At 46.1% G+C, this 23593-nt stretch overlaps 1 protein-coding gene across 4 annotated transcripts in view; it reads left to right on the forward strand.

The window, feature by feature from the left end:
- LOC138304285 (serine protease 27-like) overlaps positions 1-23593 on the forward strand; it is a 283335-nt gene that overhangs the window by 192299 nt on the left and 67443 nt on the right. The window lies entirely within an intron of this gene.

Genomic DNA, 23593 nt, shown 5'->3' on the forward strand with positions numbered 1-23593 from the left:
AAACGCCCTACTTTTTACATTGTTTTTGACACATCTAACTAGTAGAGAAAATGTTCAATATCAGTGGTGTACTCATTTTCAAGTGTGAGGAGATACCATTCAGACAGAACTTTAGCACATGGACTCCTTTAGCTCCAATTATTAACAAACATTGACAAAGGCAAAGGATCTGGCTTATATATGAAAGTATAGCTGCCTCTTCATTGATAAAAAAATGTGTGTATGTATTGTGGATGGGCGATGGGATGAGTGCAAGAATGAGTCAATGCATGCCTGGATGGGTGCATGAGGTCCAGCATGAATGAGCAAAGTATCCATTCATCCACCCACTATTTCTCATAGTCAACCACTCACTCATCCGCAGTATCAATCACCCAAACTCAGCATTCAACGAGGATACACTTTCAGTTAAAAACCAGCCCTTTTGGCTTTTCCATATTACTTTTCTGGAATGTGCCTGTTGCAGTTCCGAAACTAAATTTAAGGAACTACGTGTTGTTGTCTAAATATAAATGGATACATGTCTTCATTCTCGAACCACAAAACCTCTGAAGCTGTGAAAACCTTTGTGAGGCAATAAGTGGGCTATACTGTTAAGAACGTTACTTCTAAATGCGACTTTCACAAAGTGAGTGAGGGGTGTTACTGCTCTCCATTCACTCATCCCACTACCTCATTGTATGTCCCCAGACAAATAGAAGAAACTATAGACTAGATAAGAGAGAAACCCCAGCGCTGTAATGCCAAACTAGGGGCTAAAGCGTGGCTTGAGTCGTGAGGAATGCCTCCAGACCCTTTTGAAAAACTGGCATTTTAGGGCAGTCTGGCCATTCTGCTAATCTAGCATCATCCCGGTGGTCTGCTTTCAGAGCAAGATGGGCTGCCTTGACTCTGGCATGCCATTGTGGCCGCATTCTAATCGTGGTCTCCAGCAGGGTGGGACTAGCTTCAACGTGTCTGCCAGAGTAGGTTAGGTTCAGTTCCAGGCATGCTAGCGTACACTACCTCACAGTAGGATCAGTAGGATCATGCACACTGCAGATAGCCAGACACTTTCAGAAGTATAGGGGTACAAGAACCATGGAATGTGCTCCACACATTCTGCCTGTTCACTGTGTCTTCCACCATGACAACGTCTATGTGTGGAGCATCACAGTATTCGAAGATCAAGGTAACACCTTAGCAATCAGCAACATCTGAGAAGGTGTTACCCTGGTAAGGCTACCACATCTTGTGGGTACTACCTTTCAGTAACCCTTTGTCAAAACTATGTGGTGCTGAAATGTATCACTCAAAAAATGTTTAACAAAAGAACTGTCCTTACAAGATTGCTGTTCTCATTATGTTTTTCCTGGTTAACTTAGCACTCCCCTCCAGTGACGTATATAGCGATATGACGTAAGGGGGACTCAGAAGGGGCCACAGAAAAACTGGCAGGGCCACCTAAAACAGGCGATCATGAACACCATACATATAAACCACACACACAAAGTAATTTAAACATTCTAATGAGACAGTGAATTAAACATTACTATGGTCAGTGAAAAGGGTAAAGTCTTCAGAGTGTTTAACTCTTTCCTGTGGTCCTCTTTACGCCACTCTTTTCTGCAGTCTCTTTATTAGACATTTTCACTCTTTTTCTCCTCATACCTTTCTGAAACACTCAATCTGCATATTTCACACCTCAATTCCTTGCTCTTCAGCACCCTCTTTTCTCTCTCTCTTGTGCGTATTTTCCTGCATCTCCACTTCACAAGTCATTCCCAAACACGCCCCATCACCTGCACACAGAGCATTTTCTTTAACCCCTTCACTGCCAGGTGTAGGAAAGTATCATCTTGCCTACCATGTTACCCCCATATTTCACTGTATATATGTTGTTTTAGTCTATGTGTTACTGGGACCCTGCCAGGCAGGGCCCCAGTGCTCATAAGTATGTGCCCTGTATGTGTTCCCTGTGTGATGCCTAACTGTCTCATTGAGGCTCTGCTAACCAGAACCTCAGTGGTTATGCTCTCTCTGCTTTCCAAATTGTCACTAACAGGCTAGTGACCAATTTCACCAATTCACAATGGCATACTGGAACACCCATATAATTCCCTAGTATATGGTACTGAGGTGCCCAGGGTATTGGGGTTCCAGAGATCCCTATGGGCTGCAGCATTTCTTTTGCCACCCATAGGGAGCTCTGACAATTCTTACACAGGCCTGCCACTGCAGCCTGAGTGAAATAACGTCTGTTATGTCACAGCCATTTACCACTGCACTTAAGTAACTTATAAGTCACCTATATGTCTAACCTTCACCTGGTGAAGGTTGGGTGCAAAGTTACTTAGTGTGAGGGCACCCTGGCACTAGCCAAGGTGCCCCCACATAGTTCAGGGCAAATTCCCCGGACTTTGTGAGTGCGGGACACCATTACACGAGTGCACTGTACATAGGTCACTACCTATGTACAGCGTCACAATGGTAACTCCGAACATGGCCATGTAACATGTCTAGGATCATGGAATTGTCACCCCAATGCCATTCTGGCATGGGGGGACAATTCTATGATCCCCCGGGTCTCTAGCACAGAACCCGGGTACTACCAAACTGCCTTTCCGGGGTCCCCACTGCAGCTGCCGCTGCTGCCAACCCCTCAGACAGGTTTCAGCCCTCCTGGGGTCCAGGCAGCCCTGACCCAGGAAGGCAGAACAAAGGCTTCCTCTGAGAGAGGGTGTAACACCCTCTCCCTTTGGAAATAGGTGTGAAGGCTGGGGAGGAGTAACCTCCCCCAGCCTCTGGAAATGCTTTGATGGGCACAGATGGTGCCCATCTCTGCATAAGCCAGTCTACACCGGTTCAGGGATCCCCCAGCCCTGCTCTGGCACGAAACTGGACAAAGGAAATGGGAGTGACCACTCCCCTGACCTGCACCTCCCAGGGGAGGTGCCCAGAGCTCTTCCAGTGTGCCCCAGACCTCTGCCATCTTGGAAACAGAGGTGTTTGTGGCACACTGGACTGCTCTGAGTAGCCAGTGCCAGCAGATGACGTCAGAGGCTCCTTCTGATAGGCTCTTACCTCTCTTAGTACCCAATCCTCCTTCCTAGGTAGCCAAACCTCCTTTTCTGGCTATTTAGGGTCTCTGCTTTGGGGATCTCACCAGATAACGAATTCAAGAGCTCACCAGAGTTCCTCTGCATCTCCCTCTTCACCTTCTGCCAAAGGATCGACCGCTGACTGCTCAGGACGCCTGCAAAACGGCAACAAAGTAGCAAGACGACTAAAAGCAACCTTGTATCGCTTCATCCTGCCGCTTTCTCGACTGTTTCCAGGTGGTGCATGCTCTCTGGGGGTAGCCTGCCTCCTCTCTGCACCAGGAGCTCTGAAGAAATCTCCTGTGAGTCGACGGAATCTTCCCCCTGCAACCGCAGGCAACAAAAGACTGCATCACCGGTCCTCTGGGTCCCCTCTAAGCATGACGAGCGTGGTCCCTGGAACTCAGCAACTCTGTCCAAGTGACTCCCACAGTCCAGTGACTCTTCAGTCCAAGTTTGGTGGAGGTAAGTCCTTGTCTCCCCACGCTAGACTGCATTGCTGGGTACCATGTGATTTGCAACTGCTCCAGCTCCTGTGCACTCTTCCAGGATTTCCTTCGTGCACAGCCAAGCCTGGGTCCCCGATACTCTAACCTGCAGTGCACAACCTCCTGAGTTGTCCTCCGGCGTCGTGGGACTCCCTTTTGTGACTTTGGGTGGACTCCGGCTCACTTTTCTTCTAAGTGCCTGTTCAGGTACTTTTGCGGGTGCTGCCTGCTTCTGTGAGGGCTCCTTACATTGCTGGGCACCCCCTCTGTCTCCTCATCCAAGTGGCGACATCCTGGTCCCTACTGGGCCACAGCAGCATCCAAAAACCCTTACAGCAACCCTTGCAGCTAGCAAGGCTTGTTTGTGGTCTTTCTGCGTGGGAATACCTCTGCAAGCTTCTTCACGACGTGGGACATCCATCGTCCAAAGGGGAAGTTCCTAGTCTTCTTCGTTCTTGCAGAACACCAAGCTTCATCCAACAGGTGGCAGCTTCCTTGCACCCTCAGCTGGCATTTCTTGGGCTCCTGCCCACTCTCGACACTGTCACGACTATTGGACTTGGTCCCCTTGTCTTACAGGTACTCAGGTCCGGAAATCCACTGTTGTTGCATTGCTGGTGTTTGTTCTTCCTGCAGAATCCCCCTATCACGACTTCTGTGCTCTCTGGGGGTAGTAGGTGCACTTTACACCTACCTTTCAGGGTCTGGGCTATATTTCTAACCCTCACTGTTTTCTTACAGTCCCAGCGACCCTCTACAAGCTCACATAGGTTTGGGGTCCATTTGTGGTTCGCATTCCACTTTTGGAGTATATGGTTTGTGTTGCCCCTATACCTATGTGCTCCTATTGCAATCTATAATAATTTTACATTGCTTGCATTACTTCCTTTTGCTATTATCTGCATAATTTTGGTTTGTGTACATATATCTTGTGTATATAACTTATCCTCATACTGAGGGTGCTCACTGAGATACTTTTGGCATATTGTCATAAAAATAAAGTACCTTTATTTTTAGTACTTCTGTTTATTGTGTTTTCTTATGATATTGTGCATATGACACCAGTGGTATAGTAGGAGCTTTACATGTCTCCTAGTTCAGCCTAAGCTGCTTTGCCATAGATTCCTTCTATCAGCCTAAGCTGCTACAAACACCTCTTCTACACTAAATAAGGGATAACTGGACCTGGCACAGGGTGTAAGTACCTCTGGTACCCACTACAAGCCAGGCCAGACTCCTACACCAGGCCTTTTCCTCCTTAAGTGCCAGGCCTTTTTTTGGCTATCTGGGGAGGTTTGCGCTTAGGCCCTTATAACTTGTTGTCCACATAAGATACCCACGCCAAATTTGCCTCCTTTTTTCTCAACATCCTGGGGATTCTAGAGGTACCCAGAGTTTGTGGGTTCCCCTGGAAGAGACCAAGAAATTAGCCGAAATATAGAGAATATTTCGTTTTTTTAAAAAGGGCTGCAGAAGAAGGCTTGTGTTTTTTCCCTGAAAATGGCATCAACAAAGAGTTTGTGGTGCTAAAATCACCATCTCCCCAGCTTTCAGGAACAGGCAGACTTGAATCAGAAAACCAAATTTTTCAACACAATATTGGCATTTTACTGGGACATACCCCATTTTTACTATTTTTTGTGCTTTTAGCCTCCTTCCAGTTAGTGACAGAAATGGGTGTGAAGCCAATGCTGGGTCCCTGAAAGCTAAACATTTCTGAAAAGTAGACAAAATTCTAAATTCGGGAAGGGGTCATTTGTGTAGATCCTTAAGGTTTTGCTACAGAAGATAACAGCTGAAATAAAGAAATATTGAAATTGAGGTGAAAAACACAGCCAATTCTCTCCACATTGCACTCTGTAACTTTTTCCTTCAATGTCATATTTTCAAAAGTAATATACTGTTACGTCTGCTGGACTCTTCTGATTGCAGGGATATATAGGGCTTGTAGGTTCATCAAGACTCATAGGTACCCAGAGCCAATAAAGGAGCTGCACCTTGCAATGGGTTTTTATTGTATACCGGGTATACAGCAATTCATTTGGTGAAATGTAAAGAGTGAAAAATAGATATCAAGGAAACCTTTGTTTTTCCAAAATGGACACAAGGTAAGGTGTTGAGAAGCTGTAGGAGGTTGGCCTGGCTTGTAGTAGGTACCAGAGGTACTTACACCTTATGCCTGGTCAAGTTATCCCTTATTAGTGTACAAGAGGTGTTTCTAGCAGCTTAGGCTGATAGAAGGTAGCCATGGCAAAGCAGCTTAGGGTGAACTAGGAGACATGTAAAGCTCCTACTATACCACTGGTGTCAAGTGCACAGTATAATAAGAAAACACAATACACAGAGTTACTAAAAATAAAGGTACTTTATTTTTATGACAATATGCCAAAAGTATCTCAGTGAGTACCCTCAGTATGAGGATAAGTTCTATACACAAGATATATGTACACAAACCAAAATTAGGTAAGTAATAGTAAGAAAAGTAATGCAAACAGTGTGGAATTACAATAGATTGCAATAGGAGCACATAGGTATAGGGGCAACACAAACCATATACTCCAGAAGTGGAATGCGAACCACGAATGGACCCCAAACCTATGTGACCTTGTAGAGGGTCACTGGGACTGTCAGAAAACAGTGAGGGTTAGAAAAATAGCCCACCCCAAGACCCTGAAAGGTAGGTGTAAAGTGCTCCTACTACCCCCAGAGAGCACAGAAGTAGTGATAGGGGGATTCTGCAGGAAGAACAAACACCAGCAATGCAACAACAGTGGATTTCCGGACCTGCGTACCTGTAAGACAAGGGGACCAAGTCCAATAGTCACGACAGTGTCAAGAGTAGGCAGGAGCCCAGGAAATGCCTGCTGAGGGTGCAAGGAAGCTGCCACCAGATGGAAGAAGCTTGGAGTTCTGCAAGAAAAAAGAGGACTAGGAACGTCTCCTTTGGAGGATGGATGTCTCACGTCTCGATGAAGCTTGCAGAGGTGTTACCACACAGAAAGACCACAAACAAGCCTTGCTAGATGCAAGGGTTGCGGTAGAGGCTTTTGGGTGCTGCTGTGGCCCAGGAGGGACCAGGATGTCGCCACTTGGAGGAGGAGACAGAGGGGGTACCCAGCAACTCAGGGAGCCCTCACAAAAGCAGGCAGCACCCGCAGAAGTACCTGAACAGGCACTTGGAAGGAAAGTGAACCGGAGTCCACGCGAAGTCACAAAAGGGAATCCCACGACGCCGGAGGACAACTCAGAAGGTTGTGCACTGCAGGAAGGAGTGTCGGGGACTCAGGCTTGGCTGTGCACAAAGGAAATCCTGGAAGGGTGCACAGGAGCCGGAGCAGCTTCAAATCACGCAGTACCCAGAAATGCAGTCTAGCGTGGGGAGGCAAGGACTTACCTCCACCAAACTTGGACTGAAGAGTCACTGGACTGTGGGAGTCACCTGGACAGAGTTGCTGAGTTCCAGGGACCACGTTCGTCAGGCTGAGAGGGGACCCAGAGGACCAGTGATGCAGTCTTTTGGTGCCTGCGTTAGCAGGGGGAAGATTCCGTCGACCCACTGTAGATTTCTTCAGAGCTCCTGGTGCGTGGAGGAGGCAGGCTACCCCCAGAGCATGCACCACCTGGAAACAGTAGAGAAAGCCGTCAGGATGAGGCGATACAAGGTTGTTAGTAGTCGTCTTGCTACTTTGCTGCAGTTTTGCAGGCGTCCTGAGCAGTCAGCGGTCGATCCTTTGGCAGAAGGTGAAGAGGGAGGTGCAGAGGAACTCTGGTGAGCTCTTGCATTCGTTATCCAAAGAATTCCCCAAAGCAGAGACCCTAAATAGCCAGAAAAAGGAGGTTTGGCTACCAACAAAGGAGGATTGGCTACCAAGACAGGTAAGAGCCTATCAGAAGGAGTCTCTGACTTCACCTGCTGGCACTGGCCACTCAGAGCAGTCCAGTGTGCCCCCAGCACCTCTAAATCCAAGATGGCAGAGGTCTGGGACACACTGGAGGAGCTCTCGGCACCTCCCCTGGAAGGTGCCGGTCAGGGGAGTGGTCACGCCCCTTTCCTTTGTCCAGTTGCGCGCCAGAGCAGGGCTCCCTGAACTGGTGTAGACTGGCTTATGCAGAGATGGGCACCATCTGTGCCCATCAAAGCATTTCCAGAGGCTAGGGGAGGCTACTCCTCCCCAGCCTTCACACCTATTTCCAAAGGGAGAGAGTGTAACACCCTCTCTCAGAGGAAATCCTTTGTTTTGCCTTCCTGGGCCAGGGCTGCCTGGACCCCAGGAGCGCAGAAACCTGTCTGAGGGGTTGCCAGCAGCAGCAGCTGCAGTGGAGACCCCGGAAAGGCAGTTTGGCAGTACCCGGGTACTATGCTAGAGACAAGGGGGATCATGGAATTGACCCCCCAATACCCGAATGGCATTGGGGGGACAATTCCATGATCTTAGACATGTTACATGGCCGTTTTCGGAGTTACCATTGTGACGCTGTACATAGGTAGTGACCTATGTATAGTGCACACATGTAATGGTGTCCCCGCACTCACAAAGTCCGGGGAATTTGCCCTGAACGATGTGGGGGCACCTTGGCTAGTGCCAGGGTGCCCACACACTAAGTAACTTTGCACCCAACCTTCACCAGGTGAAGGTTAGACATATAGGTGACTTATAAGTTACTTAAGTGCAGTGGTAAATGGCTGTGAAAAAACCTGGATGTTATTTCACTCAGGCTGCACTGGCAGGCCTGTGTAAGAATTGTCAGAGCTCTCTATGGTTGGCAAAAGAAATGCTGCAGGCCATAGGGATCTCCTGGAACCCCAATACCCTGGGTACCTCAGTACCATATACTAGGGAATGATATGGGTGTACCAGTATGCCAATGTGAATTGGTAAATTTAGTCACTAGCCTGTTAGTGACAAATTTGGAAAGCAGAGAGAGCATAACCACTGAGGTTCTGGTTAGCAGAGCCTCAGTGAGACAGTTAGGCATCACACAGGGAACACATACAGGGCACATACTTATGAGCACTGGGGCCCTGCCTGGTAGGGTCCCAGTGACACATAGACTAAAACAACATATATACAGTGAAATATAGGGGTAACATGCCAGGCAAGATGGTACTTTCGTACAGAAGCAGTGGTTATTTGCACATTCTCTGAATTCCGAGGTCCCTATACTAGCATGTCAATTACAGAGCATTTCTCAAATAGTCGTCTTTTTTACACATTGTCATACATTTGGAAGGAAAAAATGTAGAGAAAGGCAAGGGGCAATAACACTTTTTCTTCTTTTCTATGTTCCCCCAAGTCTTCTGCTAAAAATGTTACCTCACTTGTGTGGATAGGCCTAATGCCCACATCAGGAAACGCAACATGGACACAACACAATTTTACTTTGAAATCTGACCTGTTTTCTGGAAAGTGCCTAGCTGTGGATTTTGGCTTCTAGCTCAGCTGGCACCTAGGGAAACATACCAAACCTGTGCATTTTTCAAAACTAGACACCTAGGGGAACCCAGGTTGGGGTAACTTGTGGTGATCTCACCAGGTTATGTTACCCAGAATCCTTAGCAAACCTCAAAATTTGGCAAAACAAACACTTTTTCCTCATATTTTGGTGCTGCAAAATTCTGGAATCTGAGGGGGAGCCACAAACTTCCTTCTACTCAGAGTTCCACCAGGTCTCCCAATAAAAATGGTACCTTACTTGTGTGGGTAAGCCTAGTGCCCGCAACAGGAAATGCCCCAAAACACTATGTGGACACTTCAAAATTATCAAGTACAAAACTACCTCTTTTTGCAGGGGCTGTGTACCTGTGTTTGTGGTCCTGGACTCAGCCAAAACCTACCAAACCCAAACATTTCTTATAACTAGACCCCCGAGGGAGTCCAGTGAGGTGTGCCTTGCGTGGATCCCCCAGTGTTTTCTTACCCAGAATCCTCAGAAAACCTCAAATTTAGCTAAAAAATCAAATGTTTCCCACATTTCTGTGTGGTATCATCGCACCTGCACAAATTTCCTACCACCCAACGTTCCCCTCATTGTCCCGGTAAAAATGATACACCTGCGTAGGCGGGCCAATTGCCTGTGAAAGGGAAGAGCCAAAAACAGGTCGAAAATCAGGGGGAACCAAAGCGGGTACAAAAAGGCAGTTTGGAAAAAAAGTGTTTTTAGGCTGACAAGTGTGGCAGAATTTTTATCGGTATAGATGTCACAATGCTGGGTGGTAGAAATTTTGTGGATTCCTGCAGATTCCGGAAGGTTCCATCACACAAATATAGGAAATATGTGTGATTTCAAGCAAAGTTGGAGGTTTGCAGGGCATTGTGGGTTACAAAATGGTGCGGGGTGCATGTGAAACACACCACCCTGGACTCTCCCAGATGTTTAGTTTTCAGCTGTGTCTAGGTCTCATGGATTTTTCTACATGGCAGCGTCCCAAAGTGCAAAAAGTGCAGCCCTCACCATTCCAAGTGGGATGATTTTGAGAGCTAGACAAGCTCTCATGGCCCAAATGTATAACCAAAACCCAAAATATTCAAATGTCCTCTTGCTTGCCATGGGATAAGATGTTTTAGTGTGCGGGGAGAGCTGAAAGACTGTTACCCCCTTCAGTTGGGGGGGGGGCCCTTAACCATGCCCTTACTGGTTGGTAGCCACCACCCCACTATTTTATATTTTTTTAATTCCCTGGCATCTAGTAGCCTTTCTGCCCCCCAGGGAGTGGATCGGTGGTAATTGTCCCATCTGCCCACCGGTGGGCAGAACAATTTTGTCACCATTTATTTGGGGTGTGGGTATGGCCATACCCCCACCCTCTTTTTTTAAAAAAAAAAGATCTTCCTTGGTCTTTGGTGGGCTTTTTGCCCTCTTAGGGGCAGATGGCCTTAAAAAAATAGGCCGATCTGCCCTCAAGGGGGACAGAAATAACAAACAGTAATGTGCCCCCATGGGGGCTGCCCCCCCATACAAAACACACACACACCAATCCCTAATGTCTACGTGGTTTCTGACCCTCCCTGGGGGCAGATTGGCCTAATAGAAATAGGCTGATCTACCCAGAAGGGGGGCAGAAATGGCCTAAAATAAGTTTGCTCCCCATCTGTAAAAAGTAAACAAAATAAAAATACCTGGTGCCTAGTGGTTTGTGCCCCTCTTGGGGGGCAGATCGGCCTAATAAAAATGGGCCGATCTACACCCAAGGGGGTAGAAATGGTCTAAAATAAATGTTGCGCCCCCAGGGGAGAGACCCTTGCCTAAGGGGTCGGTCCCCATAAGTAAAATAAAATATAAACCCTGGTACTAAATTTACCCCCCAGGGGAGCAACCCTTCCGTAAGGGGTCGCTCCCCTTGCGTGTAACTGACCTGAAAAAAATCCCTGGTGTCTAGTGGTTTCTGGTCAGAAATGGCCTAAAAATAATTTGGTCACTCCCCTTGTAAGTAAATATAAAAAAATGCAAACTCCCTGGTGTCTAGTGGGCATTTCTGCAGCCCAATCAATTCACGTTCGGGCTGCAGAAATGCTCAAAGAGACAAAGGAATGGAAAGGCCCTTTATTTCCTTTGAATGCTTCTGAAAGCATTTCTCTTCCAATCCACACTGGAAGCTCAGCTTCCACTGCAATGGGGGGGCCCTTTAATGAGGTCAGTGTGCAATCGCGCGCTGACGTCATCAGACGTCACTGGGGGGGTCGGGAGGGGCAGGGGTGGAAAGAGAAGCAATTCACCTTCCATCCTTGCCCCTTGAGGAGGGTGTGAGGCCCTCGGGGGAGAGCTAGCGCTTCCCCGAGGGCAACATACCAGGACGAGTTGGTTACGTCCGTGGCGCCTGAGTGCCACGGCACCTGAGGGATTAACTTTCACGATGTCAATATTTTGACACCTGTGTACCTCCTGCACACACTTTCGCAAATAATCACAATTCATTCTGGTGCACCTGTCCGTTTCTTTTTGTGCATTGCAGAGATGCCAATGATTGGATGAATATGTAGTCATAACCCCTTTATGAACCACTGACAGGCACGGTCGGAATTTTACAACGCGTTGGACCTGAACTCCACAGATTTCAATCGTGGCCCGCCCATAACCTGAATTCTCACACATAGATAGGGTCGACCTCTCACACTGCACACTATAAAAGAGTAATATGGAGCTGCATAGAAAACACAAACAAATAATTATTTAAAAAGCAAATGCTCTTAGGGAATGCAAGAAGAAAGTAAAACATGAAATATAGACTGGAACAATAATACTTTTCCCAGGCTGAAAAGGCAGTGTCTGGCTGTGGTAGTTGTCGATGGTGTGGCAGAAAGGGGGCCAGGTCATTTACGGGTGGGTCACAGGCCCTATCAAAGCCCTCCTGTGCAGCACCACTACCCCTATTTAGTCCTTCCAAAACACGTGGACACCATTTACTACTATATAATCAAAGTTCTGAACTCAGGAGGTGGAGATAGCAAGGACAGAATTTACGTGTGTAAATTTAGTGCTAGTAATTTTTCACACGCAGATGAAGAACTCTCAAGGGAAACGTATAGGGAAAAATAACAAAATATATTCATTTTTTAAGTATTAAACATATTTCAATGCAAAATACATTTATAAATTAATCTTACAGTTTTATTTTAACCGCAAAGTAATAAAATAAAACGTTACAGCACATTAACTGATCAAAATAAATATGTATTTAAGAATTCGAGAATTAATTTTAGTCATTAACATTATTTTATAATCATTTTTTTAAATAACCACCCTGAGCAGCTTTTCAGTATTTAACTAATATTTAGTAATTGCATTTAAAGTTATGTGTATTTGTACTGAAAATAATTATTTAGGGCCTCGTTCACAAAGGTAAACTTACACTTTTGTGTACGTTTGCGATTGTTTGGTATTTACAAAGGGATCCCTGCTTCTATTATTTTCTAGCATAGTTAGCTGGTATAGCTGTGGGTGGGCATGTGTGATGTTTGACTTACTCCAAGGCGGGCCTGGAGTATACTTACTACTGATTTGTGAACTTTTGGGCAGTAATAACTTTTGGAAGTGTACTTTGTGACTAGCAATGGTCTTACTCTTTTGTGGGTGGGTGATCATATTTCCATGTCCCTTACTTAACCCCGTCTTACTAAAGCCCTCCAATTTAGTAAGTATTTTACATACTACAACATGCAGTTTCTGAATATGTACCAATGTTTCCAACAGAACAATGGTTTAGAGAAAAACCGGCAGCAACTACCACATCTGACACTTACTCCTTCTTTTTAGCAGTGGCTAAAAACACACAATTCATGTGAATTAATGTTTCGCTTTACTTATCATGTTTTATTTCTACTTTTCACGGAGGACAATGGATTGCTGTTCATATGGAGCTGAAACCTTGGAGTGGCTACAACAACAGATGTTAGTGTTAGCCAACTCACGTGTGTTCATGTCCTCAAGTCCAAGAGGATGAAAGGTTGAGTAGGCCCTTTTGGGATCCCAATTCATGACCCGGAACTTAGAGGTGATTTCTGCATGGGCTATGCTGACTCACTAAATTGTTTTGACAATGTCACAGTATAACTGTATTACAGAGGTGTGCTGTATGTTCCCCACGTGCAGCTCGGAGTGTTTCAATTCAGGCTATGTTAGGTGAGCAGAGAGTCTTTAGGTACAGAGGTTGGGCGCAATTGTTAGGTCTACATATAAACAGCTTCAGCTTTCTGGGAGGCCTTACGTTACGAGTCCCTTAAAAAGTACAATAAGGAATAGTACTGTGAGGAGCGAGGGAGCTGTGGATCAGCTCTTTGTAGTTATTGGGTTTCATGAGGTCTTTCCTCGTTAAGCATTGCTTCATTGGGCTGCCTGTTATGTGCTTGAAATTTCATGGAAAGATAAATTCTCTGCTTTTAGTGTCAGCATTTGCTTTTGGTCGTGGAGCATGAAACAAGTAGTCTTTTTGATGACCTGCAGATGCAACATGGTAACCAAACACTTGTTAAAAGTACTGCTGACATTTCACTGCTGTGTGTTTTTTACTTTATTAATAGTGTGGAGTGGCAGCTCTGTGCTTATGTAGAAGATTCATAATTAGTCCTGCTGACATCCTAGGTGGTGATTGATGTGGGGTTTTTTCTACTTGTTTTTGGAAGTATTTTAACCGAGAGCACCACGCCTAAGCTGCTCTGCCTTTCCATAGTGTACATATTGACATGTAAACTCTCTGACAAACACAAAAATAATGAGTTTTAATTTATGAAATCTCTGACAAATACACCAGGAACGAGTTTTATTTTGTGAGCTCCATGACAGACACCGTAGCATGGGGCTTTACATTGTCCTCTTTCAGAAATATAATGGGAAAGGGTTTTACATTCTGAATTCTTTGACACCCACAATTGGAAGCGAGTTTATATTCGGAACTCCTTGTCACACGCCAGAAAAAGGGGCTTTACCTCGTTTAAATGTGAGAGACCTTATTACAAAAATTGCTAGTGCTAGGAGCTCGAGGGGGTCCAGTTTTAATTTTTAATTTTATGTTTGGTATTTAGATGACTGTGAAAAAAACTACTTCTCTTTAAACGTAAAAGCACTGCCTCACCATTGAATTAATAAAAACTGTTCGGCACCAGAGTTCTTTAATGCTTATTTAACCCCCTTTGTTTCTTTAGTTTCCTCTTTTGGCGTTACTTTTTAAACTAGTCTGTTTTACTTCAATTTTTAGTATTCTAAGTGGCAGTAAGTCTGGCTCTCTTTTTACATTTCACGCATATCTTGCTTTACTCCCATCTTGTATAACGACCAATAACCATTTAAAGCTGAATGCAGATGAAATGGAGGTGTTAGTCCTAGGGAATTAACCTTCAATCTGAACCCCTTTCTAATGGCTACAGGCTGTTGGCACACCACCAGATACAAAGCCTGTCTGTTACCATCAGCACTGCTTCAAGACCGCTGCTAAATATATTGCCCGTTTGGAAAGCTTAAGGAAAATTCCTTCTCGGCTCCCAGTTAAAGAGAGAAGGATGATGGAAGATATCTCACACTGTTTGAATTATAAGAATGCAGTCTTCTTTGCCTAACCTAAAGATCTTATAAGATGCCTTGAAACTGGGCAAAATGCAGTTGCGTGTCTATTAATTAAGTTACCTCAGCATCTTTCTGTTGCATCCCAATCAGCCTTACACCACAGGCTACCAGTAAATGAACGGATCTTGTTCACAACACTTTGTACAGTGCACAAGGCGTTTGCATTGCTCCAGAGTAGGGAGAGCATCTTTCTTGGTTCTTGCTCCTGCTCACTGGAACAAATTTCCTGAGGAGCAGAGACATGCATCTAACCAGGTGGACCTTCACAAGGAGCTGAAGACCTATCTATTCTCTCTTGCTTTTCAATCCATCTCACTGGAGCATTTGGTCATGCATTTCTTCCCAGAGCAAAGATGCCTTCAGGCAGCAGTTGCTCTTTATAAAACACATTATCTATTCTGAGTTTCCAATCCACATCAACGCCCAGAGTAAGTCTTGAACTGCTCTGCCTCGCTACAGTTAAGGTCAGTTACTGAAAGTGTGAAATTGGAGCTTGGTTTGGATTGAACTGTAAGGTGGCAATGGTACACCAAATGGTAAAAAACAATGCCTACGTGAGTGCAGGGTGAACAGTGTGCCTTGTGAGTGCTTTGTCTAGCACATTAAATCCAATCCTGTTGCTATTAGCTGACATACGCCAGAGCAGGTGAGACACCTCAGTAAGGGCAGGCCTAGGCGAGGAGGCATTTGTTCTCACATCACGATCAGATGTATGTCAGTGCTGTCCCCCAAACCACATGGCACCAAATCATGTGATAGCCGAGTGGCAGTCCTCCTCAGTGTGATGCTGGGGCCCTAGGCCTTGATGGTACTCTTAAGTAACAACACGGACACATAATTATAGTTATGTAAACTGGCTCAGGGCACGTGTGCCGGCTTCTTTTATTTGCTGGGTCACCTGACTGGTGACTCCTGTGATGGATGGGTGTGGAGTGAGCGTGGAAGGCAGCCCTCAGCAGAGTGGCTTGTGGAAACACTAGGATGAGTCCAGCCAGACTGTACATCCCTCCCAAACTTTATTTCAAAGAAACAAACAAGTCCAACCTGTGGGAGAGAAACAAACATTAGAATTAACACCACTGAGTCTCTTCAGGCAGTCCACCGGACACGTTGCGTAGACAGGTGCAGCGGGGGCGCTCAGCATCATGGCACACCACCATAGTTTAACCAGACTACTCTGGGCACGAAGGGCATTGTTGAAGTCCGGATCCCTCAATCGACTGTCTATGACACTACAGTTCATTCAAGCACTGTTGGAGTCTATTTGCAAAGTCCACTGAGATGTCGCATCCTGAGCAGTGGTGAAGTCTATTTACGAAGTTTGATGCGGGTGCATCAGGAGCAGTGGGAAGTCCACTTCAAGGATCTCTCGGAAGGCATTCAGGTTCTAGATATAGTGAACCTCCAAAGACTGAGGATGACCTAGATGAAAAGGCATCTTCCTTGAAGGCCTTGGTGCATCTTAACATCTGCCAGTAGAGCAGCTTCAGGCTTCCCTCTTGTGCCAGAACTCCATCGCACAGGAGTCTCCTCAAGGCCCTTTGGTGGATTGCCATGGGACTGTGTGGACTGTGCCAGGTCTATCACAGGCCAAGCGAAGGCATTGCTGAGGAACAGCCAAGAGGACCACATCCAAGTCATGCTTGGGCCACAATGATGGTTGTCACAGGGTTTGTGTGCTTTGGCCATCAGGACCCAGGTGCACTGGCCTTTGTCCAATATTCTTTGGGTGACCATTCTCTGTCTGTGATCTCAGTGCTTCCTGGTGCCTGTATTGGAGCTTCCTTGGACACATCTCTCTTGGGGCGATTCACCTCTCACCAGAATTCCCTTAAGGCCCTTGCCCCTGGATTGCCACAGGACTGCATGGGTTGTGCAGGCCATTCCTAGGTCGCGCCAAGGAGGATGCTGTGTAACTCCCAACAGAGCCACCTTGCAGTGGATCCTATTTAGTTTTTTTTTTAATCAGTAGTTCTCTTAACCTTCTGGCTTGCAGACTTGTGCCCCCGTCACAGGGGAATTTCCTGCAGAATTCCCCTATCACGACTTCTGTGTCCTTTGGGGAACTTTAGTGCACGTTGCACTCACTTTTCAGGGTATTGGGGTGGGCTATTTTTCTAACCCTCACTGTTTTCTTACAGTCCCAGCGACCCTCTACAAGGTCACATAGGTTTGGGGTCCATTCGTGGTTCGCATTCCACTTTTGGAGTATATGGTTTGTGTTGCTCCTATCCCTATGTGTCCCCATTGAATCCTATTGTAACTATACATTGTTTGCACTGTTTTCTAATACTATACTGCATATTTTTGGTATTGTGTACATATATCTTGTGTATATTTGCTATCCTCATACTGAGGGTACTCACTGAGATACTTTTGGCATATTGTCATAAAAATAAAGTACCTTTATTTTTAGTATATCTGTGTATTGTGTTTTCTTATGATATTGTGCATATGACACTAGTGGTACTGTAGGAGCTTCACTCGTCTCCTAGTTCAGCCTAAGCTGCTCTGCTAAGCTACCATTATCTATCAGCCTAAGCTGCTAGACACCCTATACACTAATAAGGGATACCTGGGCCTGGTGCAAGGTGTAAGTACCCCTTGGTACTCACTACAGGCCAGTCCAGCCTCCTACATTGGTTGTGCAGTGGCGGGATAAGTGCTTTGTAACTACTTACCACTTTTGTCATTGTACTTTTCATAAGAGAAAAATATACAAAACAAGTTCAGTGTATGTACACCTAACCAAAAAGTTTTGCATTTCTTTTCTCACTCCTTTTCTAAAGTGCTGAAAAGTACTTCTAAACTTTCAAAAAGTTCTCAAAAAGTTTAAAAAGTTTTTTTTTCTGTCTTTCTAAAAGTTCTGAAAAATCATTTTGTTCCTTTTTCTATCACTTAAACACTTTCTAAAATGTCTGGCACAGGCCAAACTGTTGATCTGTCCAAACTTGCTTATGATCACCTTAGCTGGAAAGGAGCAAGGAGTCTCTGCATAGAAAGAGGTATAAGTGTAGGGAAGAATCCCCCCAGAGAACTGTTGGTTAACATGCTTGTAGAACAGGATAAGGCCAGAGGTGCCCCTTCTGTTGAAAAAGTAGCTAATGGTTCACAATCTGACCCAGGGACACCCTTAGGAAAAGATTCAGAAAAGAAACTTCCTAGCCTGCCCATTATCAGACAACCTAGCATAGTTGGTACTGATGTAGAGCCACACCATACTGATAGTGTTGTCTCACATCATAGCAAGAGTATTCCTTCTCATCACAGTAGAAGTGATGTTTCTGTTAACCAAGCTGTTAGGATGCCTTCTGTTAGGGCCAGGTCTCCTTCTGTCCATTCTCACCATACTTCTGTTTCTAGGCATATCCCTCCCATCCACCCTGATGACAGAGTGTTAGAAAGGGAGCTCAATAGATTGAGAGTGGAGGAATCCAGGCTGAAGCTCAAGAAGCAACAGCTGGATTTAGATAGGCAGTCCTTAGAAATTGAAAGAGAAAGACAGAAAATTGGGTTTGAAACCCATGGTGGCAGCAGCAGTATTCCCCATAGTCATCCTGCAAAAGAGCATGATTCCAGGAATCTGCACAAGATAGTTCCCCCTTATAAAGAGGGGGATGACATTAACAAGTGGTTTGCTGCACTTGAGAGGGCCTGTGTTGTACAGGATGTCCCTCAAAGGCAGTGGGCTGCTATCCTATGGCTATCATTTAGTGGAAAGGGTAGGGATAGGCTCCGTACTGTGAAAGAAAGTGATGCCAATAATTTTACAGTTCTTAAGAATGCACTCCTGGATGGTTATGGCTTAACCACTGAACAGTACAGGATGAAGTTCAGAGAGACCAAAAAGGAGTCTTCACAAGACTGGGTTGATTTTATTGACCATTCAGTGAAGGCCTTGGAGGGGTGGTTACATGGCAGTAAAGTTACTGATTATGAAAGCCTGTATAACTTGATCCTGAGAGAGCATATTCTTAATAATTGTGTGTCTGATTTGTTACACCAGTACTTGGTGGACTCTGATCTGACCTCTCCCCAAGAATTGGGAAAGAAGGCAGACAAATGGGTCAGAACAAGGGTGAACAGAAAAGTTCATACAGGGGGTGACAAAGATGGCAATAAGAAGAAGGATGGTAAGTCTTCTGACAAGGGTGGGGACAAATCTAAAAATGAGTCTTCATCAGGCCCACAAAAACACTCTGGTGGGGGTGGTGGGCCCAAATCCTCTTCTAATCAAAACAAAGAAAAGAAACCATGGTGCTATTTATGTAAAATAAAAGGCCATTGGACAACAGATCCCAGTTGTCCAAAGAAAAGCACCAAGCCTCCTACCACTACAACCCCTGCTGCTACACATAGTGCCCCTAGTAATAGCAGTGGTGGTGGGAGCAAACCTACTAATAGCCAATCCAAGGGAGTAGCTGGGCTCACTTTTGGTAACTTAGTTGGAGTTGGTCTGATTAGGGAGACCACAGAGGCTGTGTTAGTCTCTGAGGGGGCTATTGATTTAGCCACCTTGGTTGCTTGTCCCCTTAACATGGATAAGTACAAGCAACTACCCCTAATAAATGGTGTTGAGGTTCAGGCCTACAGGGACACAGGTGCCAGTGTTACAATGGTAATAGAGAAACTGGTCCACCCTGAACAACACCTACTTGGTCACCAGTACCAAGTAACCGATGCTCACAACAACACACTTAGCCACCCCATGGCTGTTGTCAATCTCAACTGCGGGGGTGGTTACTGGTCCAAAGAAAGTTGTGGTTGCCTCAGATTTGCCTGTAGACTGTCTACTTGGAAATGATTTAGAGACATCAGCTTGGTCAGATGTGGAGTTGGAGGCCCATGCAACAATGCTGGGCATTCCAGGGCATATTTTTGCTTTGACAAGGACTCAGGCCAAAAAGCAAAAAGGACAGGGTGACTTGGATCCTGGAACAATGGACCAAGTGCTCCCTAAAGCTAGGGCTAGTAGAAGTAAAGCACTACCTACTATCCCTCCCTCTACAGTGGATTCTACTTCTGAGGAAGAAGAATTTCCACCCTGTGCAAAACCTACACCAGAGGAGCTGGAAGCAGACACTGCTGAGCTTTTGGGTGAAGGGGGGCCTGCCAGGGAGGAGCTGAGTGTGACACAGCATACCTGTCCCACACTAGAGGGTCTAAGGCAGCAAGCTGTCAAACAAGCAAATTGGGATGTCAGTGACTCTCACAGAGTTTACTGGGAGGACAACCTCTTGTACACTGAAGCAAGGGATCCAAAACCTGGAACTGCCAGGAGACTGGTGATTCCTCAGGAGTACAGAAAGTTCCTCCTAACTCTAGCCCACGACATTCCCTTAGCTGGACATTTAGGGCAAATGAAAACTTGGGACAGGCTTGTTCCCTTGTTTCATTGGCCTAGAATGTCAGAGGACACAAAGGAATTTTGTAAGTCCTGTGAAACCTGTCAAGCCAGCGGCAAGACAGGTGGCACTCCAAAGGCACCCCTTATTCCACTGCCTGTGGTTGGGGTTCCCTTTGAAAGGGTAGGGGTTGACATAGTTGGCCCCCTTGACCCTCCTACTGCTTCAGGCAATAGGTTTATCTTGGTGGTAGTGGGCCATGCCACCAGATATCCTGAAGCAATTCCTCTAAGGACCACTACAGCACCTGCAGTGGCAAAGGCCCTCCTGGGAATATTTTCCAGGGTGGGCTTCCCGAAAGAGGTGGTATCAGACAGGGGAAGCAATTTCATGTCTGCTTACTTACAGGCCATGTGGAAGGAGTGTGGTGTGACATACAAGTTCACTACACCCTATCATCCACAAACAAATGGACTGGTGGAGAAATTTAACAAAACTCTCAAAGGCACGATTATGGGACTCCCTGAAAAACTCTGCAGGAGATGGGATATCCTTTTACCATGCCTCCTTTTTGCTTACAGGGAGGTACCCCAGAAAGGAGTAGGCTTCAGCCCCTTTGAACTCCTCTTTGGACACCCTGTGAGAGGTCCTCTAACACTTGTTAAGGAGGGTTGGGAACAACCTTTAAAAGCTCCAAAGCAAGACATAGTGGACTATGTACTTGGCCTCAGATCAAGGATGGCTGAGTACATGAAAAAGGCCAGTAAAAACCTTCAGGCCAGCCAAGAGCTCCAAAAGCAATGGCATGACCAGAAGGCTGTTTTGGTTCAGTACCAACCAGGGCAGAAAGTGTGGGTCTTGGAGCCTGTGGCCCCAAGAGCACTCCAAGATAAATGGAGTGGACCCCACACAATTGTTGAGAAAAAGGGTGAAGTCACCTACTTAGTTGACTTAGGCACTGCCAGGAGTCCCCTTAGGGTGCTCCATGTCAATCGCCTGAAACCCTACTATGACAGGGCTGATCTCACCCTGCTCATGGCAACTGATGAGGGACAGGAAGAAGAGAGTGACCCTCTCCCTGATCTCTTCTCTTCCACATAACAAGATGCTCTAGTGGAAGGTGTAGTTTTGGCAGATTGTCTTACTGCTGAACAGAAAGACCACTGCATAAATCTCCTGGGTCAGTTTTCTGAACTCTTCTCTACTGTGCCAGGTACCACTTCTTGGTGTGAGCACACTATAGATACTGGAGACAGCTTGCCTGTCAAAAGTAAAATCTATAGGCAGCCTGACCATGTCAGAGACTGCATAAAGCAAGAGGTGCAGAAAATTTTAGAACTGGGAGTGGTTGAGCACTCTGAAAGTCCACGGGCCTCTCCTGTGGTACTTGTACCAAAACCTCATTCCAAGGATGGAAAGAAGGAAATGCGGTTTTGTGTAGACTACAGAGGTCTCAACCAGGTAACCAAAACTGATGCTCACCCTATACCCAGGGCAGATGAGCTCATAGATACACTGGCATCTGCCAAGTATCTAAGCACTTTTGACTTGACTGCAGGGTATTGGCAGATCAAATTATCAGAAGATGCAAAAGCAAAAACTGCATTTTCAACCATTGGAGGCCATTACCAATTCACAGTAATGCCTTTTGGATTGAAAAATGCACCTGCCACTTTTCAGAGGTTGGTGAATACAGTCCTGCAAGGGCTGGAAGCTTTTAGTGCAGCACATCTGGACGATATAGCTGTCTTTAGCTCCAGTTGGGATGATCACCTGGTCCACCTATGGAAAGTTTTGGAGGCCCTGCAAAAGGCAGGCCTCACTATCAAGGCTTCAAAGTGCCAGATAGAGCAGAGGAAGGTGGTTTATCTGGGACACCTTGTTGGTGGGGAACAGATTGCACCACTTCAGGGGAAAATCCAAACTATTATAGATTGGGTTCCCCCTACTACTCAGACTCAGGTGAGAGCCTTTTTTAGGCCTCACTGGGTATTAAAGGAGGTTCATTAAGAACTATGGCTCCATTGCAGCCGCTCTTAATGACCTCACTTCAAAGAAAAGGCCTAAGAAGGTATTATGGACAGCAAACTGTCAGAAAGCTTTTGAGGAGCTGAAGCAGGCCATGTGCTCTGCACCTGTCCTGAAAAGCCCCTGTTACTCCAAGAAATTCATTGTCCAAACTGATGCATCTGAATTAGGGGTAGGGGCAGTCCTTTCACAACTTAATTCTGAGGGCCAGGATCAACCTGTTGCTTTTATTAGTAGGAAGTTGACCCCTAGAGAAAAGCGTTGGTCTGCCATAGAGAGGGAGGCCTTTGCTGTGGTCTGGGCACTGAAGAAGTTGAGGCCATACCTGTTTGGCACTCACTTCATTGTTCAGACAGACCACAAACCTCTGCTTTGGCTAAAACACATGAAAGGTGAAAATCCTAAATTGTTGAGGTGGTCTATATCCCTACAGGGAATGGACTATACAGTGGAACATAGACCTGGGAGTACCCACTCCAATGCAGATGGACTCTCCAGATATTTCCACTTAGACAATGAAGACTCATCAGGTCATGCCTAGTCTTATTGTCCTTCGTTTGGGGGGGGGGGTTGTGTAGGAAAGTACCATCTTGCCTGGCATGTTACCCCCATTGTTCACTGTATATATGTTGTTTTAGTTGTATGTGTCACTGGGACCCTGCCAGCCAGGGCCCCAGCGCTCATAGGTGTGCCTGAATGTGTTACCTGTGTTATGACTAACTGTCTCACTGAGGCTCTGCTATCCAGAACCTCAGTGGTTATGCTCTCTCATTTCTTACAAATTGTCACTAACAGGCTAGTGACCAATTTTACCAATTTATATTGGCATACTGGAACACCCTTATAATTCCCTAGTATATGGTACTGAGGTACCCAGGGTATTGGGGTTCCAGGAGATCCCTATGGGCTGCAGCATTTCTTTTGCCACCCATAGGGAGCTCTGACAATTCTTACACAGGCCTGCCACTGCAGCCTGAGTGAAATAACGTCCACGTTCTTTCACAGCCATTTTACACTGCACTTAAGTAACTTATAAGTCACCTATATGTCTAACCTCTACCTGGTAAAGGTTGTGTGCTAAGTTACTTAGTGTGTGGGCACCCCGGCACTAGCCAAGGTGCCCCCACATTGTTCAGGGCCAATTCCCCGGACTTTGTGAGTGCGGGGACACCATTACACGTGTGCACTACATATAGGTCACTACCTATATGTAGCTTCACAATGGTAACTCCGAATATGGCCATGTAACATGTCTATGATCATGGAATTGCCCCCTCTATGCCATCCTGGCATAGTTGGCACAATCCCATGATCCCACGGGTCTCTAGCACAGACCCTGGTACTGCCAAACTGCCTTTCCCGGGGTTTCACTGCAGCTGCTGCTGCTGTCAACCCCTCAGACAGGTTTCTGCCCTCCTGGGGTCCAGCCAGGCCTGGCCCAGGATGGCAGAACAAAGGACTTCCTCAGAGAGAGGGTGTTACACCCTCTCCCTTTGGAAAATGGTGTGAAGGCAGGGGAGGAGTAGCCTCCCCCAGCCTCTGGAAATGCTTTCATGGGCACACATGGTGCCCATTTCTGCATAAGCCAGTCTACACC

The sequence above is a fragment of the Pleurodeles waltl genome, chromosome 7 (genome assembly GCF_031143425.1).
Source record: "Pleurodeles waltl isolate 20211129_DDA chromosome 7, aPleWal1.hap1.20221129, whole genome shotgun sequence".
In the NCBI taxonomy this organism is placed as follows: Eukaryota; Metazoa; Chordata; class Amphibia; order Caudata; family Salamandridae; genus Pleurodeles; species Pleurodeles waltl.